The sequence below is a fragment of the Pinus tabuliformis genome, chromosome Q, assembly GCF_031772625.1.
Source record: "Pinus tabuliformis cultivar Carrire ecotype Pingquan chromosome Q, CPIR1, whole genome shotgun sequence".
Lineage (NCBI taxonomy): Eukaryota > Viridiplantae > Streptophyta > Pinopsida > Pinales > Pinaceae > Pinus > Pinus tabuliformis.
In genome coordinates, this window is record NC_142296.1 from 449,439,133 (window position 1) to 449,448,273 (window position 9,141).

Genomic DNA, 9,141 nt, shown 5'->3' on the forward strand with positions numbered 1-9,141 from the left:
CATATACTTTTTCTTGGTCTTCTTGAAACAACTTTAACCTATGATTTCCAACAAAACCTCTACAGTAGCAAATATTCCATTCTTTCTACATGATACCTCACTGAGGTTATCTCCTTGGGGCTCATTCTTTTGGCACCTTCTTGGTTCTCTCCTCTTAAAATAATCAAGCACTCCTTGCTCTAGGTTGCTGAAAATATTCTCACCTCTCTCTTCTACTACCTGCACAAAAACAAAGGCCACACACTTATCACTCTTCAACAAACTTGTACATCCTTCTATTTCTCCCGAAATATTCACATTCTCTGCTTCTTCCTCAACTCTACATCCAGGATTTTCTCCTTCTATGATACCACTTGATGAGAGTGGTTTCTATTTGCTCTTAAAAAATAATTTTATATTTCTCTTTGATATCATGCAACAACAAGGTTTTCTTGTTTCATTTTCTTGAGTTCTCGATCCTGGGACATGTGGGTTATGGGCCCATGATTACCCGATAAAAATCCTTCTATTGAAACTCCTTTCACTATAGATAAAGATGGTTCTAATTCTTAGATCCATATTCAATTGTGGAGCCATTAAACCCTAATTCCATGCTACTAACTCATTCCTAACTCAAATTCCATAGATGGCTGGTAAGAAAAATTCCTTTTGTATCTCCTCACAAGAATTCAGAGCTAGCAAAACAATTGACAATTCATTGAAGGATTAAAACAAATTTGTAGGCCAGAAGGCCACAAAAATTTTTCTCCCCAAAATGGGCTCATTCTAATCTGCATATAATGAACCCACGATCTAGTCTTCCATCCAACCATGGATCCTTCTTGTGATCAATAATTGCAATATCATCATTATAGCCAAAATTATCACATAGGCCTTTATAATCGATGTTCGACAAATTGACATGGATCATTCTTAGCGTTCGTGATCCAGACTTATGTAGGATTACAAAAAATTATAGAAATACACATATACATAGAGATTCAACAAAAATAAAAATTCATTTCATTAATATCAAAGAACTAAAATATGGTTACATAGACAAATGGAAATAAGCGAGCGATGGTAGCTTACCTCTGAGAAGAGATGCAGCGGCTACATGCCTCTAGAATGTAATACAATGAGGCTCAAAGGCCTATTGGTTATTGAGAAACAATAGAAAAACCATAAACATCCAAAAACCTAACTCTAGAAGACGAAGCGCCAAAACTATGGGCCCTGTTTCGGTAAATTGATACATCAACTTCCCGGGGTCATAAATTTTCCATACGATCTTCGTTTGATGTGCACAATACCTCGTTAGAAAGATCTATTTGAGGAATACAACTTTCAGCCGCAAACACACATCACTCAATCCATATTGTAGAGCTATAAAAAGGGTCTCTTTCACCTCTAATTACCTCACATTAATATGTCAATCTGGGAACATTTGTTGTTTCAAAGAGTGTCTCAGTATGAGGCTATCATTTGCCAGAGTAATGCTAGTAGTACAATGTTCAGAAATACAAGAGTAAATGCTTGTCTACAGCTTAACTTATTCAAAAGATTAAATCACACATTCAAAAGACTAAGTAACTTATCAGTCAAGGGTTCGGTAGCAATAACCCATCCCTTTGGAAATAGATGGAAAAGGAAATCATAGAACAAACCATGGATCTGGGAGCCTGATAGTAAATGTCAATGCTCACTACAGCCTTAGATCATTCTTCACACCAAAATAACAAATGACAGGAAATGGAATGGCAGATAAGAAACGGAACAACAATTAAGAAATCGAACAACAATTCTGCAATGGAACAACAAATCCGAAATGGAACAGTAATTCTGAAATAGGACAGTGGCTAAGAAATAGAACAACAACTAAGTCTCAGAAGCAGTAACAATATTAATCTATCAGATCAAATGCATTAATCGTAATCAAACGAAAATCTTTCACTCTTAAGGGTGAATCAAACAACACACACCAATGGAACAGCACTGATTACTGATAAATTATGGAAACGTGCTTGAAAGCCATATACACACACAACACACTTAAATAGTAATCTGATCCAAGTGTCAATCGCAGTTAGAAGGAATACGACTGCGTTTCAAAATAGAACAACATTGTTCATAAATCCGACAATCGTAAAGAACATAACTCCCAAGATGAATTTCGTAACGTTAATGAACAGATGCACAACACAAAAGCTCTGTAATGGAATAGTAATAGTATTATGTCAAGACTAGCAATATTAGATCAACTCTTAAAAGAACAGTAATATGATGCAGAGTCAATACAATAGTCCTGTCTGTAAAAACCTTAATGAATTAAACATAACAGAGCATGTGATGTAAACTTATAAAACACATCAGATTACCAAATAACGACGATAGGCAAACCACGCATAAACCAAATGTAATAATACAGGAGAAAGTGTCCTCCAAGGCCGGGCCCTTAGCCTCCAGGGGTACACCGCTTGAAGTTAATCCAGACTCAGAGATGAAGTAATAACCAAGTTTGTATTAATGCACAAAGCAAAATTACAATAAACCAGTTCTTAGCGAGACTCGATGATCAAAGTTTTGATCTTAAAATAAATTACATAAAAGCATAACCATGTCTAACTCTCTCCCGAGCTAACAGTGCTGCCCCTTTTATAAGGGTGACGACGGAGATGTCTAAGTGCAAAAATAGATAAAACAGTGATCCCTCAAGATCAAGGATCCTGAGGGATTCGCTGAACCGTTAGTCCTTAGTCATTTATTTTATCTCCTGCGCCGAGCTAATATCTCCACCTCCTTTTCTGGGTTGATTCGCTTTGATTTTCTCTGCCTTGTTTGCATTCGTTCTCCTGTCAAAGGGAAAACAGTTAACCCGTCCTTATCCTTTCCTTTGGAATGGAAACTTCTCATTTTCCCTCCTCCCTACATAAGGAAATGACAATTGTTAGCATTTTAGTCTTGCATATTAATCTCACATGTTTTATTATAATTCTTTATCATTTTCCGAGTTCATAATGCAAAAGGTTTGCAAGTTCTAATGAAAAGATACTCAAATAATCATCAAAAACATACCTTCTTTAGTACTCCACACACCCCCCTGCTTACCCTGTTTCATGCCCTCATGAAAACATTGTAGATGACATGCAAGGCCGTGAGAGAATAGGTTGGAGATGGAATATCATGTGGAGGCCTACAACCATGATGAGTAACTAGGTAGTCAAATAAATGGCCTGTCTGACCCTCGGGCATCTTATACAGGGCTTGGTATCCGGGTGCAGGGTGCCAAATAATTGGACTCCGGAACCTATATCCTAATCAAGATGGCCCTACCCTCAAAATGATTTCACCATAGAGGTGCAAGTGGTTGGCAACTAATTTAAAATTCTCATACTTAAATGGTTCCCTGAGCTGGATATTCGGATTAGAGATTTGATACCGAAATTTAGCTGCATCAATGGAAAGGTATTTGATAGAAAGAAAGTATTCTAATCCTTGTTGAATGAGTGCCTCATGCATGGGTTCTAATGTTTCAATTACACCCGGAGTCTTCATGAGGTTTCCATGTGCTTTCCACAACTGTACTAGGTTCCTAGGCTCAGCGCTTACCCACAAATCTAAGCCGTTTTCTTGCCTCTAGAAAGTATTATAGGCTTTAAGCCATTTAATTTGATTAACCCCAAATGAGATGAACGCCTGCAATTGGATGTCTCCAACAAAAGGGCCAGGGTTTAACTCGGTCTCCTGGTATAATACAAGGTTATGTAAATAGAACTCGCACAGTAGTCTCTGGACTTTTACCCCGTAGTGCTTACAGCAGTCTATAAAATCATTGACAGTGTTAATTTGTATGGGGGCACCTGCTTTAACAGCCTTTATTTTTAGTTGCAAATACCGTTCCAGTAGAAACAAGGCATAATTCTTGGCAGGGGCTCTACATGTTAAGGTGTCATTGTATAAAGAACACAAGATATCCATCTTCTTGATAACAATATCTAGCCTACGAGTTACCTTTGCAACTTTCTCTTGTTCCCTTCGCTAACCTTAAAAAGCTTGGGTTTCAGATTGATTGATGTTCCTAAGCTGCTGCTGTAGCTCTTCATACTTTTTGCGAGGTACTGTTTGCTCTCTCAGCTTTTCTTCTTCTTGCTGAGCTTGCTTCAACCCCTTTCGTAGGGTTACTGTTTTTGGATCTCTTCTCCATGCAGCAGTGGAGGCCGGGAGTTTTACCTGAACTTTCCGATTGCGTTTTTTTGAGTTCATAGCCCTTATCACTCCTAAAAGTGGTGCCTCCGTCTGAATTTCCTTATCACAGGTCATCATCTCGTCCATTTCTATTTTAACGTGAATATCAGTATGTTGTTGTTCCTTTTCAATCGGAACAACAGTCTGTTTCTTAGCATCATTTGGAACAACAGCTTAGTTCTCGATAGGGTTTTGAACAGCAGGATGAATTCTGGTCCTCCGCCCCTTTTCCTTGCGGGGTTTTGCTGGTGTGGTCACCTTTTTCCTTCCTGAAGTTCTTTTTACCCTTTGCCTTGCTTTCAGGATCCTAATCTGCTGGTGGAGTCGGACTATTATATTCAATAATCTCTGTTGTTCCTTTCGCAATTCTTTAATTTCCAAAATTTCCTTAGAAGGAACAACAGGCTGTTCACTGCGGCCTGGACTGTGACTAGTTCCCAGATTTTCCTTCTGGGGTGTTTCTTCACTGTTCTGCTTTGGCTATTCTAGGGCAGGAACCCTAACTGGTTCTGTCATTTCTTGGGTGACTTCTCTTTCTGCCCCTGCTTCCTCCGGAATTTCTTTCGGTGTCTTCTGGTTAGGAACGGATTGTTCCTGTTCAGTATCTCCTATTATCTCTTCATCATGAACAGGCAGATTCTCTTCTTTTGCCTCCTTTGCATGTGATTCTTCAGGTGCATTTTCCTCCTGGCGTTTCTTTTCGGCATGGAGGTCTGATGGACTAGAAGGTTGGCCATATCCATATTGGCCAAGACTTCGGCCAATTCATCTTCTCCCACTGGGTCCTGTAATGGGCGACCTTCCTACTATTCCATTTCCTCCTCCTGTTCGGATTTCTCGGCTTCTTCTTCAGATTGCTCATCTCCTTCTTCATTTTCTTCTTCTTCTTCTGATTTCTCAGCCTCTTCATATTCTTCTTCTTCTTCTTCAGATTTCTCAGCCTCCCCTTCTGGCCGTGAGGGTTGCTCACCTTCAATTTCTACCGATCAGCTGGTGTTTTCTTGGGGCTTCTCCAGCCTACCTCGTGGCTGTGCTAGTCGGACCGATTTCCTATGTTTTTCTGGCCATTCGGGTCTACCAGTGGTATGTTTCTTCTTTGCCAATTCCTTGCGTTTTTCTGGACGCTCGGATGTACTGGTGGCATGTTTCTGTTTTTCTAATTCCCTACATTTTTCTGGACGCTCTGGTGTACTGTTTACATTTTGGGGATGGTGCGGTCAATCCCCCATTTATCATGGCAATTAGCTCTTCCCAGCTGCTCTGTTGCTGGGTGAGGCTATGGCTGACAATTAACCGAATCAACCCATGATGACTAACAACTGACTCTACATGCTGTGCCTTTTTTATGCTCCGTGCAACGTCATGAAGTAATGAATTCAAAAATGCAGGTAAATTTCAGAGCATTTCTGCTTTAGTAAAGCTAAGAGTTTAAGATGTCATGGTCTTACCACGTCTTTTCTGCCTTCACAGGTGATGTAGCTTTGAATGGTCCTTGCCAATTCTGCCCAGGGCTCTCCTAGCGTTGCTGGTAGAATTCCTTTTCCTCTAATTGCCAGGCTCTGGCCTTCGTCCCGGAAAATTTCTATAATCTTCTGCAATCTCTCCTTTTTTAACGTCCATACAGGTTCGGTAGCTGGTAGTCCTGAGGCTTCTGCGATTATGTCATCGGTGACTGCTTTGTGTCTCCCCCTCACTTTGGAGTAATCCTCTTGCAAATTCTGCAAGAATTCAATTGCCACTATCTCGTTAGACTCCTACAAGCGATTGAGATAAGTCAGCTACCCTGCTCTTGCCAGGATTTCCCGGGCAGCAGCGAAGACTGTCAACACCTGCGGTTTCCTCCGAATCGATCTTCCTCCCATGGTTTCACTGTAAACTCTCAATGGAACGACAACTGTTCGTGCTGTTGAAACACAGAGAGGCTAATAGACGCAAGACTTGTTCAAAAACAGAGTATACAATAGAAATGGCTTATGAAAAACAATTCATGTAGAAAAAATAAAAATAGTATGTCGTTGAGCCATGCCATACCCTAGTACACATCTTACCCGAATAGTGACCTGACACGTAATCCAGGGAATAATGAGGTTAACCTCCCCCCCCCACAATGTGATAGGCTGTCCCAGCTGTCAAATAAAGGAGCAGCGCCCGCTCTGAAATAGAGTCATAAAGGAACAGCGTATGGCAATATGCCATGTTTACAAAAACAGCGAATTACCGAAACCGAGGCATAGAGTTAGATCACTTATTACGTAAGAGGATGCTGTGATATGATGTGAGGCTGGAAGGATAGGACATTTGTCGTACATTCCAAATCTCATGTGGTCATTGTAAATTACTCTGCCATCATTGGTGACAATAAATTTACATGCGTTATATAATTCGAGAAATGATATATGCTTAATTACTAAGGTATAAGAAACAGAAGGGTGTTAGTAACTCACCTATTGGTGTAAATAATGTGACTTCAATACCATTAACAGTGCTCTGCTGCCGACAGCTGTCCATAACCTTGGCAGAGTTGTTTATTTCACCCATGGAACCATGATCCTTTTTGTATAGTTAGGGAATGTTGTGTGATGTCAAAATGTAGGCCATTATGCTAGCTTGGTGACCAGTTAACCATAATGCCATTCACGAGGAAGGAGCGAAAAGTGGGCAGGCCGGCTCGTGATGAGACCTCCTGTTCCAAGGGTTGTTTATTTGATATACCTTTTGGACCATATCCTTGGTGTGGTGGCCATAGTGGGAATGCCACTTCGCTTTCATCCTCATGATCATGGTAGGCTGGCTCTTGATGAGACCCCCTATCCTGCATTTGACAACTTATAAGTCATGTTTACTTTTTTTCTTTCTTTTTCATAAAGTACTTTCCCTTATTTATACACAAGGGGTGGTTCAACACTCCTTAAGAGTAGGAATGGTTGAAGAAGTCTTAACATATCGATAGGAAGATATAAACCCTTTGCTATTATTCCTAAATAATAATCAAAGAGGATTGAAAAGGGGTCGTCATGATAAAGATGACCAATCATAGCAGAATTAGTAGAACAATGACAACAAAAGATGATAAATAAGTGTGTCCTTCCTTCTGACCTCTTACCAATGCAGAGCCTTATAAAAATAGCGATTTATGATTGGTTGATTTGAGTATGTTGTGATTTTGTATCCATTGAATAAGTGCATAGTTGTATTCTGAAAGACTTGAAAGAATAGGGGTAATAAGCATCCTTAATTTAAAATAGCAAAAGGAATATGCTGTTTCACAGGGAGAGAAAAAGCATGCAAGTGGTGTTCCTTTTGGAAAAAGGAACAAAAAAGACCACAAATAGCAGAAAATACAAATGTCGTTCCTTTGAAAAAAGGAACAACAAAGATGGAAAATGCTGTTCCTTTGAAGAAAAAGAACAGCAGAACACACAAATGACGTTCCTTTGGAAAAGGAACAGCAGAACATTCCAATGTCGTTCCTTTGAAAAAGGAACAGCAGAAATAAAAAATGTTGTTCCTTTGAGAAAGGAACAACAATCACACAGAAATGTCATTCCTTAGGAAAAGGAACAACAAAAACCAAAAATGTTGTTCCTTTGGGAAAGGAACAACAAAAGACGCAAAAAATGTCGTTCGTTTGGAAAAGGAATAGCAGAAATCAAAATTGTTGTTCCTTTGGAAAAGGAACAACAAAAACATGCAAAAATGTCGTTCCTTTCGAAAAGGAACAGCAGAAATCGAAAATGTTTTTCCTTTGGAAAAGGAACAACAAAACACACAGATATGTCGTTCCTTTGAAAAAGGAACAACAAAAATCGAAATGTTGTTCCTTTAGAAAAGGAACAAAAAAACAGGCAAATGCCATTCCTGTGGAAAAGGAATAGCAGAAATAAAAAATGTTGTTCCTTTGGAAAAGGAAAAGCAGAAATAAAAAATGTTGTTCCTTTGGAAAAGGAAAAGTAAAAACACACAAATGCCATTCCTTTGGAAAAGGAACAACACAAACAGACAAATGGCATTCCTTTGGAAAAGGAATGGCATAAATAAAAAATGTTGTTCCTTTGTAAAAGGAACAACAAAACACACAAAAATAAAGAAAAAGAACCAAATTGCAACAAGATGACGGATGATCCAAAGGGGGTTGCTCTTTTGAAAAAGGAACGTCCAAAAGAAAAGGTTGTTCTTTTGAAAAAAGAAAGGAACAACAAAAATAATAACAGCAAAAATATGTATAAAAATGATTCAAGAAAAGAACTTATGTACAAACTGTAGAGAGAAATGAATTCCTTAATGAATTACAGGTGAGGAAGACTTCTCTTCCTCCCCCAAAATCTCCATATCAGAGTCTCAGCATAGCTGCTGGCAGAAGGACTCCCGAGTGAGTGGTTTGCGATAGAGACGAACTCAGTGTCCATTTTCCTTGAAGGCATATCCAGAATCGTCAATAGTGACTAGAGTAAGGGTCCCATTGTCATTACCTTATGGATTTCGTATGGTCCCAACAAATAAGTCTATAGTTTCCCGGGGAAGTCCTGAATCCTGGAGTCGTACAACAGATCCCAGTCTCCCTCGTGCAAGAGTTTATTTTTAATGAGAGCATCATGCCATTTAGCTCGTTGCAATTGGATAAGGGCAGTGTTTTGAAGTGCAGATAACCTAATTTCGCCCAGCTCATTGATCTGCTGCAATCGATTAATCTGTGCCTCGGTTAGATCTAAGCCAACTTCCTATGTTGTTCGTAATATTTAGATTTCGAATTCTATGGGGAAAATGGGTTGTTTTCCAAACACTAATTGATAAGGTGAGTAACTAGTGGTGCTTCTCAATGTTGTTCTGTAAGCCCACAATGCTTCAGGTAGTCAGGCAGCCCAATCACGTCTATGTGACGCAATGGTTTTCGTTGGGATTGCTTCTACTATTTTATTG